Raw genomic sequence first — 12,447 nt, 5'->3', positions numbered from 1 at the left:
TAAGGTTTATAATATAACATTATAATATTATAAAAATTATAAATACTTTTTTCTATAGGCAAGTTAAAATTTCTATATCATAAAAAATTACAAAAAAATACAGCCTTGTAGAAATGTATGTGTCTGAGAGAAAATTTCAATCCATGAAACCATATGAAACCATTTACCCATGAAAGGGAATCCATGTGATCTCTCCAAGAGCTTTGAGGCATAGTGATAATAGTAACACAAAAAGCAAAACAATCATGAGGAGAGCACTACATGGACCATCTTCCCATGACAGGGAAACGAGATGGCCTCCTAGTAAATTTAAGTGCATGATATTGAATATATGACAACAAAATAGAAAAGAACACAGTGGAAAATAGACACTCTAAAAACAACAAAATAACATGAGAAGGAAAACAATAGAGTACAATTATGGAGATTTATCACGCCTGATGGGAGTAGACCTTCACTTGGTCATATTTTGGCTAGGTTGGATGTGTTGGCTTCATTGGGACCTTGTCATGTTGATTTTTCTACTTTTTGGCCTACTCCCGTTGTGCTAGATACATGAATGGGTCATCGAATCCCTTCGGTAGCTAGGCATGATGCTGCCATTCAATGAAGACATTGTAAAATTCCTCTTGTCTCTTGTAGGGCTCAACCCTATATGTGTCTTTGGCATCAGTCTGACTGGCCAAGTTTGACGTTTGTTCCACGAGTTTGAGTGAGTTGTGGTAGAATTCCACCTTTTTCTTCTTTGCTTGTGAATCTAGTTTCCCAATTGGAAGGCTCTCAGTCCTTGATTCGAGGACATTGTTGCTTCAGATCCATAGTGAGAATTGGAAGACATTAGAGGAGGTGGAGGAGGAGGAGAAAAGCGTATCCTCATCATCGTGGATAGGTTCCTAGGTGCTATGGGCGTATTGACTAGAATGGAATTGGCGTCTGCCATCCTGCTCTTGGAACTTTATCTTATTTCTTTCTTCTCCCTAAGTTGTCTGCCGAGAAGATTCCTAATAGCCCAGAGGGCATTACCGATTTTTCATCTCTTCTTTACCTCTATGGTAGCCACGAGCTAACAAATGCGCATAAGAATATCCTCATCAAATTGCTCTTGACCCCGAGCATGCCATCACGGGAGAGGTTGATGTCCTCGTTCCCTACTGCCCCTTTTGGTTTAGGCTTTCTCCCTCACCATGATGATTATAATGTTGTAGTTCCCTTTTGGTTTTTTTAATTTTCCTCTTGCCTGCAACAACTCTAAACCACCATCAACCGAACCATTTTAGTGCCAAGAGTCTGGAGGAAGGAATGTCTAGCTCGATAATGTTTGAATCCATGTTATACATAGCGCATAAATTCTTTGTCCTCAGTTGAGTGCTCATGGCCTAGTTGCATTGATTGTGACATGAGGTTAGGTCAGGGAATGGATGCCACCATGTCTTCCCCTTGTGTTATCATGCAGCATGATCATGTGACAGTGTCCCTATCTAGAGAACTTTGTGATCACCCTAATAGAATGTGTATCTCTCTCTCTCTCTATATATAGATATAGATATAGATATAAACAAACACAAACACACATTTATTATTGAAATTTGAAGTTTATATATCTACCATTTAAGTAACTTTAAAAAAATAATTTTTTTTTTTTCATTTTTGAAAGGAAAAAAAATAAGACAATAAAATTTATTAAAATAAATACATATTTTTTATTGGATTTATAAAATAAAATATGCTCTATCATTCACATTTAAGATTTATTATGAAATATGTATTTATGGTTGTGAGTTTTATGATATCATAATGTAATGTTGTAGAAAATATCTTAATATTTTAAAATGAAAATATTTTAAAAACATGTTATTAATAATTTTCTTAATAAATATTTTTTTTGAAAAGTTAAATTTATAGAGTTGGAAAATGTTATTATTAACTAAACTACTCCAGCTATATATATAATTATATAATTTTACATTGTAAATTATTTAATATAATTCGTATATAATGTTAACATTAACTCTTTAAAAACAACTCACATGAAAAAAATTATAAAAAAAAAATTAATATACCATTTATATACTATTTTTTATAAATATTTTTTTATTATTGTTATAATAATTTTTTTTTCACAATTTGTGTTATTTTACACGGTTTTAAATATTTTAATTAAAATAACTATTTTTCAATTATTTAAAAGATAATGAATTAAATTTATAAATAAAAACAATATGTTTTTTTATAATGTAATTATAATTAATATATTTAAATATAAATTGGATATTTTTTCCAAATTTATTAGATAAAAAATACTTAAGGAAATAAAAAATACTTAATTGAATAAAAAATACTTAATTCATATACTTAATTGAATAAAAAATACTTAAGGAAATATTTAAAAGATTCATGTCCTAATTTTGTTAAGGAACAATCAAGCAAGTATTTAAAACATTTTTATTATAGTTTAAAGAGCCCTCACTAATAATTTTGAAAAATTATTTAAAATATGTTCAATTTGTGTTAGATTTACAAAGAGAAAATAAATTAAATAATGAAATTATTATTACCTTATTTTGTAAAATGTTATGGAAAGTATTTTATAGATAAAATACCTTTTTCATTTGTGGAAATTAATGATATGAAATTTTTTTTGTTAGTGAAAATTGATACCTTATTTTGTAAGATTTTATGAGAAGCTATATGTTTTTTCTCATATTTCTTTCCACCCATCCCTTATTATGTTTTCGATCATATTTTGCCCCACTTCCTCCTTCATGTATGGTTTCTCTCCTATTTCTAGCCACCCCTCCTTCATAAGGACCCACCTCCTCTTTATACATAAAAAGTTGTTTATTAGTGAATATTTAATAATATAAATTAGCGACTATATATCATTCTTATAAGTGATAACTTAGTAATATGTTTTTTTTCCAATAATATATAATATTAATTTTTATTTAAATAATTGTTAAAATTATTTATTTAAAAAAAATTATAATTTACTGGATTTTTCCATTAATGATTTAAAAATAAAAATAAAACTATTGCATTCGCTTTCTTTCTTAAAAAGAGGGTCACAAACTGCAAGAAGGTAACAAACTCGATCTAAACAATTGAAAATTACATTTAATTTCTCCTTAATCTTTACAAATAGGAACTAATTCCTATATCTTACACGTTGTTGTGATCATATGCAAAAGCTAACGGGCATACTATAGGGCATTAAATGCCCGGCTACATGCGCCCCGGTTAGCTCTTTAACACACGCGCACATATTTTTTATCTATCTAGCACGGCGCGCTCGTGTTAAAGAGCTAACGGGGGTGCATGTAGCCAGGCATTTAATGCCCTATAGTATGCCCGTTAGCTCTTGCTCTGATCATATGGTTTTTCTCGAAAACTGAACAATATTACTTTATATTTTGTCGTGGGATACAAAGTTATTGTTTTTGGAAAGCCAAGCAATATAAGTTTTCAGTGGGAAAATTCAATTGCAACGTGACTCTATTATAACAGATGGTCACATATTTATCAGCATATTTAGACTTCAGCCCTATTTCATAGTTAAAATCTGATCAGATTTACATGGGCAAGATCGTGATTGGCTGAGTAGAGTGATTCGTGAAGTGTCACTTTGATGATAAATATTTATGATACATTTGTTTGAAATAATGATGTAGTTAAGTAGGTTGATGTTAAGTGTTAATTTGTTAGTACGCGATATAGGTGAAGAATGAAATATATAGAACATAGGTGGTGTAGTTTTAATTAAACCAATGTACTATGTAGAGTTGTTACTTAGTACTTACTTATTATGTGTAATTGATAGCAAAACTTATTGTAATTAAGATAAAAATAATATTATTATTATGCAAAAAATTGTCTATATATATATATATATATATATATATATTTTAACAAAGTCGGTTGCTATACTAGTGGCTGAAAAGGAAGGAGTCAGATCTCTTGAAGTACAGTATATACCGCTGGTAATTTGGATCAAAGGAGTTACAAAATGGGAATCTCTCCTTGATCCTTTTTCTACTTCTAAAGCTCCTTGAACTACTATAGATTCTTACATATTGGAACAACCAAAACTTACATTTGCAAAGCATTTTTAATCTATTTCTATATGGCTTATATGTCTTGTTGTGGATTCCTCCTAATTTTGATCCGGTTCTGCCTGCTTGGCACTTGAAGAGCTAGGAGCTGTCTGATTCCGCTTGTCCATCATATACTGCAGCATTGATATCGACTCCTCAGCATGACTGCATCAGTTTGACAGACAGTTAAACTACTCATGAAGAGAAGTGACCCTATGCAGGAAAAGGTCTATCTCTGCTCGATATTTGTCGTTGATGATGTGGTTTTGATCTTTAATTCTGGTCTCCAAGATCCTCTGCTGGTTTTCTAATTTATGTTGTTGCGCCCTAACTTCCTCTAATTCAGCTTGTAAATCCGCACAGTGTAAACAGTCCTCGGAGCGTGCCATGCTTACTGATGAGGGACGATTGCGGTCGATAGCACCTGGGACAAGAAAAAAGGAAGAGACAGACCACGGAGTAGGGAAGTTATGAACCGAAACTCGCTTGGGGGCGCAAAAAATCAGATGGGCAAGGCAAGGAGAGGCTGACCAGAGGTTCTGATCGATACGAAGATGAAAAGGGTAGAGTCTAATGAAGGGGCAACGAAACAACGCTGAGGACAACACAAGAAAGCCTACAGAGGATGGATTCTCTTGGGGGCAGAGAAAAACAGAGCAATGAAGATCAAGGCAGTAGGGGAAATATATAGAAGAAGACTGCATATAGAAAGAGCGAGAAGAGGGCAAGCCAGTCACGCGATGAAGATGGAGATCCTGCAAGTAGATCGGGAAAGAGTCCTGTGAGATTCAACGATCAGATCCGAAGGGACGTCTGTCGGCTGTGGTGTTGAAGTTTTCAATATCATTGACTGCTTTGTGTATATCATATCTATCCAGTATCTTATTACAATGAGCCGTCCTGCTGACAGTCCGTAGCTCATGATTCGCCTCATTTCTGTCAATGTTTTGGTGCTTATCACTAAAGAGTTTCTTTTGACTCATGGCAGGGGTTGAAAGGACTCGCTGGAGTTGCAGCTTAGGACACCGATTTGTCTTTCACATGCCTTATTGGCGCGTTCATCGGCCCTCTTGTTCAGTTTATGGAGGATGTGATAATATTGTATATCTTCCATTGCCTGATGCAAAATTTGGTTGCGCCTGTTTATTTGCTGTAGAAGTGTGTTTGGAGAGTTCTGTTGATGAACCATTAAGCGGATGACTATGGAGGAGTCCCCGAAAACTTTCACCTTCTTTATTCCCAGTTTGCCTAGCTGTGTTAGGCCCTGGAACAGAGCTAATGCTTCAGCTCTGTTGTTTGAAACCTTCCCAAGACCCCATTCGTATTGCAGAATACAATCACCATTGGCGTTACAGATCAGCCCTCCTGCTCCGGCTATACCCGGATTTGATTTGGATGCCCCGTCGAAGAACAAATGGAAGGAGTTACAGTTACTTATCCAGTTAGCAAACTCCTCTTCTTTTAGTCTCAGTTTCCAAGCACTGACTTTTGTTTTGGTCTGAGTCTCCCTCCTACGAACTTCTTGAGCTTTGGGATTGTTTTCCAAAATGTAACTTATGAAGTTTCGCTCCTCTGTGCTGTATTTTGCTGCTTCAATATTTCCAGTGGTGTTTACTGAGATCGTTTCCAAAGCAAGTGTTTTAGCTTTGTTACAGATTATTCGAATGTTTGAGCTTTTGTCCTGGAAGATTTTTTGATTTCTGGCTAGCCAGATGCGCCATAACAGAGTGTGAGGGAGAGCGTTCCATACTCTCTTCACCAAACTGCTTCTTTTTTCTTTCCAGGGGCAATCTTTTCTCCATTTGTGGATTGTCTCTGCTATAGTGCGCTGGGGTTCCCAGTTTATGTTACCTGTTGAGGCCATCTTTTCCCAACAGTCAACAGCTACCAGGCATTCTATGAATAAATGGTGCATCGTTTCCTCAGCCTTGCAACAGTTAGGGCATCTAGATGGGCCATTGATGCCTCCTCTTTTTAGATTTTTAGCTGTTAGAATTTTGGCTTTTAGCAAGAGCCAAATAAAAAATTTAACTTTTGGAGGAGCCTCTGTTCGCCATACTATTTTCCAATGATTCCACAAACTCATTTGATAGGTGCTATTACAGAGATGTTGATGGTCTGCTTTGATGGTGTAGTCTGTTCCAGTTGCATCCCAACAAAAACCATCAATTTCACCTTCTTGGATGGGGGCCTTACTATGGAGGAGCATCTTCAGATAGCTGAGGCTAGGTTCTAAAGCATTGGGAATTTCAGGGAAATACCAGCCTGTCTAGACATGCGACTGGGAATCCCATCTTGAGATTTGAGACAGGTGATAGATTCCTCTATTGTTAAACAAATTTATAACAGGGATGGCCTCTTTGTGCATGGTCAAGGGCTGCTGCCCCATAATTTTATTAGTGCCAAAATTTATGCTGGTTCCCCCCCCAGGGACATTCGAAATGTTTTGGTTCATAAATGGAATAAACTTCTTACATAATCTCTAGATTTTGGTGGATTCTTCGTTGGGGATATTGGAGTCTAAGAGTTGCTGCCTGGGACAACTAAGATATTTAAACTCCAATACCTTTTTCCACCACAATGTAGGTCCTGTTATTAATCTCCAGACAATTTTTGCAACAAAGGCCAGGTTTAAGAACTTTGGAGATCTGATGCGAGTCCACTTCTATCCTGAGTTTGAATTACATGCTTCCAGCTGACTAAATTGAACTTGTTTTTATCAGTCTTCCCCCTTGCCAGAGGAAATTTCAGAGTGCAACTTCCAATTTATGATGAAAAATAGTTGGAGCTTGATATAGAGAAAATCGATAGAGAGGAAGGGAAGTGATACCTTATTTGAGGAGAATGAGCTTGCCTGATAGATTGAGCCACATTGTTCCTCATTGTTGCACTTTCCTCTTTACCTTGTCAATGATTCCATTCCAGGTTTCAGCCTTCAAAGGCCCCAGCTCACAGGCATACCTAAATATGAGAAGTGGGTCCATTCCAGGTTGCATGTGACACCGAATATGCTCGCAATGTTGTGTATAACCTGGTCTGTGGTATTCCTCTAGTAGTTCATTCTCATTTTCCTCTTCCCTTAATTCTTCACCAGGAACCATCGTTCCATGAAGCATTAAGGCCATATTTAGACAAGCAAGGCCACTTGCATGAAACTCGCCAATCCTGATTCCGATTGTTGGTTTGTCCGCTATGATCTCCACAAGATTTAGGGCCTTATCCTCCTCTCAAATTGGAGAGAAATCACCCTTTTATAGGAAAACCCATAGTTTTTCTATCGCACATTGTGACCAGAACTTAGCTTCGTTTGATGAACTGTCAATACCATTAAAAAACTATCATTGAGTACTATAATGGGTCTTTCTCATATCTTGATGATTTGACACTTCACCCAGAAGCCATTTTTCCAAGAAAGGTCATTTTGTCACCTCTCAAATCGAATTACTTCATATGCGATGCTTTTCCTTTGGGGACCACCTTCCCTTGGTGGTTTTCATTTCATGTGTCGATTTTCTTCATGACTAACCATCATTTACTCATGCTTTCATGGTCCCCACTGGCCTATTCTATGTGGCAGCATCGTCGAGTCACCCTTGTTCAGAGCATTCGCGATGAGTCACCCTTGCATCCATGGAGTCTGTTTCACGTCCCATTAAATCATTTCACAGTATTCCATCCATATTTGCATACCATCCATGATGTGTTGCCCATTTTGGCATCCAGTCATACTATCCCCATCCCCTCCGGAGTTCAGTCAGTTGCTGCTAGGTCAAACATGCACTTTATGCTCTGACAAGGGAAGTCGTTTGTTTGTCCCTCAGTACCACTTTCCCTAATATCCCTATGTCAGTCCATAAGTAACATTACTATTTTCCCTCGTGCCTTAGTTGAGGATCCTCATTGCCTCACCTATCACGGGCACTATTCTGTCGACATAAACTCATTTATTGCAAAAGAATGACCTAGAGGGCAGTGTATCTTGTTTCGAGCTTCCATTCTTATTCGGTGCCTCGGATCAAGAAGAGGGACTCATTATTTCCCTTTGAATTGGTTGTTTCATGTTCATGATTCATACGATTGATGGTCGAGTGATGCAGCAGATTGTACTAGTGATTCCCAGATGTGTGTGAGATGTTTCAAAACTCATGAGGGGGTGGCCCTTCAGGTAGCCCTCCACATGTCTGAATGCATTCCTATTATGATACAACTTCAGATGCAATTCCGCAGAGTTGATGGGTTTAGTTCCTACTGATCGAAGTGTTCATAGCATGCACGTCTCCTTCAGATGAGCCATTCAGTTGTGTAGAGCCCTTCCCTGTTCAGCAGGGCTTCTCCAGTTATTCTATCATCCCTCCTACCCATTTTTTGAGGGAAGGGACATTATATCTCATGTACTCAGATATTAGTGTATTCAGTCCTGACTCATGTTTTCCCAGGTGCATTATGTATACGGGACACATTGTATTATTTCTTGGCTCTGTTATGCTAGCACGTCATGTACCATTCAACATGTACTTCATTGCTCAATTTTATGTTTCTAGGCACACCATTATTTTTGTATTAAGTTATCTTGATTAGTATGGGCATGCCTCCCTCGCCTCATTAAGGTCTGGTACCACAACATAAAAGGAGACTTGCATTGGTCTCACCCCTTTTGTCCCTATCCTCTTTCGCTTTAGCTTTAATGATCTCTCCCTCTCTCTCTGAATCAACTTTGTTGTCTAGTGATTATTTCTTTACAATGTACTTTGGTCATACGTTTTTTTCCTAACACTCATAAGTTGAGGGGAAATTTGTTATCACCAAACAATTGTTCATCTAGCCTAATTTACTAGATGGATCGAAGTACACCATGCAAAGCCAATTTTACCATAGTAAGATTGCTTTCACTATGAGAAATTACTTAATAAACCACCTTTGTTAAGTAATTGATAGTTAAACCCATGAATAGTAATTAAATAAATAACAATTTATTTGATTTTCTTCTAGGAATAATTGATTAATCCATTGTTCAATTATTATTCCTTGTCATATTTGACCCAATTATGAAAAATCAACGAAGAAATTATTAATTATCTTATTTTTCTCTAGGAATAAATAATTAATTACTAATTAATTATTATTCTTTGTCAAATTTGACTAAATCCATTAGGAATACTTAAATAAATCATTGTTTGTTTATTATTCCTTAACCAATTTCTTGAGATGATAAATAAATCATTTATTTATTTTTATTTCTAAATAAAAGTTTAAATGATTTTTCCCTCCTAATATAATAAAATATTCCAAGTGGTTATTCCAAGAATGGGGTTAATAATATTTTATTATTGCTCATTATTCGAGGATAACTCAATATTTTGTTATAAATAGAAGGGTTTTCCATTCATTATTCACTTTTGATTATTTTCATTGTTGCACTCACTATTGTAACTCTGATTATTTTCATTGTCCACCACCATTTTTCTTCCATTTGAGTTCCCATTGAGCTCAAACATTTCATTTGTTGGGTTTACACATTATAGAAGACACATAATCTACACAAGCTAAAGACGTTTGAGGATAGCCAAGAACCCATCCCATAGAGGGGGACTGGTAACATTTATTTGTTCCCTTCACAGTTGTTATAATAAAATATATTCTTTGTATATTTGGTTTCCATTGGATGATTGGAGTTATTACTATTTCTTTTTGTTGTTTAACTATGATTGTGGCATAGATCAGGACTTTGGAACGTTTTGTTTCTATCTGTTGTTACAAATCTACAATGTTTAGTAGCCATTTATATTGTTAAGATTGTTTGTCATCCACAGTTTTAAGTGGGTTGTTTTCGTAAATCTTTGAGGAGAAAACACTGCAACACTTACCAAACTGAATCAACAAAAATATATACATGTTGTTTATTGTGTTCCACATTTGAATAATAACCTCATAAGTATAGGTTAATTGATGGAACATGGTTATGATGTAATATGCCAAGGGAAAACATCTTATATCTATGATAAACCTCCTAATAGAAGACTGATAGCAAAGGCTGAAAAAACAAAGAATATGATGTTTCCATTGATACTTGGAATTCAAAATCTCTCACAGCCGTTTTCCCACAACGTGTCAAGAATCGATGAATCTCGGCTATGGAATTATAGGTATGGCCACATCCCATTCAAGAATATAATTCTACTTCATAAACATTCTATGGTCATTGGTCTCCCTGTTATGAATGACAAATATTGTAATTGTCAAATTTGTATTTTATCCAAGCATAAAAGATATAGCTTTCCCACATCTTCCTCTAGAGCAAAAGAGCCTTTAGAGCTAGTCCATACAAATATATGTGGCCCAATGCAGACACAGTCCATTGGTGGTATTATTTAATTTCTGACCTTCATTGATCATTATAGCAGGAAGATATGGTTGCATGTTTTCAAAAATAAATCAGATACATTCTCAAGGTTCAAGGAATTCAAAGCAGAAGTAGAAAAACATAGTGGAAAGCCTTTAAAAGTCCTCAAGTTAGACAGAGAAGGAGAATATAGTTCCGATGACTTCAAATCTTTTTATCAACAACAAGGAATCATAATTTAGAACACAACAAGATATACTCCACAACATAATGGAGTAGTAGAAAGGAGAAACCAATCAGTTATTAACATGGCTATATGTATGCTTCGTGAGAATAAATTTTCAAATGACTATTGAGCTGAAGTATTTTCAACTGCAGTTTATTTTTTCAACAGATTTCCACCAACTAGTCTCCAAAATACAGTACCTCAAGAAGCATGGGATTGTAAAAAGGTAATTGTATCTCATTTTAGAATTTTTGGATTAGTAGCTTTTGCACATGTTCCTGAGAATCTAAAAAAGAAGCTTGATGATAGGAGTGAAAGATGTATTTTTGTAGGCTATAGTGAGTAGTCAAAGGCCTATAAACTTTACAATCCAATTACCAAGAAGTTTTTTTTAAGAAGAGATGTTAAGTTTGTTGGCATTATAACTCAGATTTGGCACTATGGCACAAGTGTTGTCCTTGATGGCAACTCACTCAGATGGCAGATCACAGTTCAGGCACTCAAAATGAAAGAAAAAGAGATATACGCAAGTTCCTCTTAACCAGATTGCGTATACACGCGGGATTGCTAATAAAAAGTCGCGTATGCATATGCACGCACTTTCATGCACGGAAAAGCATGTACATGTGGGAAAGTTTATTTTTTGGTCCATGGTACTTAGTCCTTGGTATTTGAACCTATGGTTTTCGACCATGGTATCTCATCCAAAGTGCTAAACCCAAGTATTGGGTCCATGGTATTGATTCTCTATGGTTTTGGACCATGGTATTGAGTTAGGCCTAAGACTATAAAAGGGAAAGGAGATCATTAGGCAACGACATTCACTCAAGCATTGAATATCTAATGAAGAAGCAAGATCTAGAATACTGGTGATTGGGTTATGGTGCATAGGTGGATCTGAACCAAGGAGGAACTTGAGCGCTAGAAGAAGGATAAGTTTTATTGATGGGTCAAGATCTTAAGGCTTGAATAGTAGTATCTTTGTGTGAATTTGATCTATTATATTTGGTGCATGACTTGATATATAAATCTAATAATATTGGTATAACTGATGTCTGAATATTTGAAAAGGGAAAATTATCTTTTATAGATCTATACGCAGGTTCGGCACAACAGAGGCACGTATACACACTGGTTCAGTAATTCAAAATAGTGTATATGCTAGTTTGCGTTAATACAGAAGCGTATGCACACATGTTCTTCATCTTGAAGTAGCATACGTCTCATAAAATATGCTTTAGCTACTTCTATTTATTGCTGCAATATTCTGGGTTCAAGATTGGTGCCTAGTTACTATTATTGTATTATGGTTACAGCATTCAGAGAAGTGATTATTTGATTCAGTTTTAGTTAGTGCAAGGAGACTGATTGATACAGATAGATTTGATGTTTGATTGATGTTATTGACGGATCCAGTCTGAAAATTTATGAAACATGGTCCCTGGAAAAAAAGAGAAGGTTGTAGCCTTCTTTAGATCAGCACCTACGTACTAGTACATCAACTAGTACAAGAGCTAAGGGGGTTGTATCTCCCTTCCAGGAGAAGCTGGAGAATGAGAGAAGGTTGTAACCTTCTGCAGGTAGAAGCCTGCGTATTGGTATAAGACTACACTAGTACAAAAATATTGTAAAAAGAAGTTTCTTATTAAAGAAGATAGAGATGAATTGCAGTAGGTGGTTCTCACCCACATTGAGTTTCCACCTTATATCTTGTGTCCATGTGTGTGATGATCTGTTTTGTTTTACTGCACCTATTTATTGTTATTATGGTTAATGAAGTTCTAATGCTC

The sequence above is a fragment of the Pinus tabuliformis genome, chromosome 6 (genome assembly GCF_031772625.1).
Source record: "Pinus tabuliformis cultivar Carrire ecotype Pingquan chromosome 6, CPIR1, whole genome shotgun sequence".
NCBI classification, from domain to species: domain Eukaryota; kingdom Viridiplantae; phylum Streptophyta; class Pinopsida; order Pinales; family Pinaceae; genus Pinus; species Pinus tabuliformis.
This window is presented reverse-complemented; position numbering follows the sequence as displayed.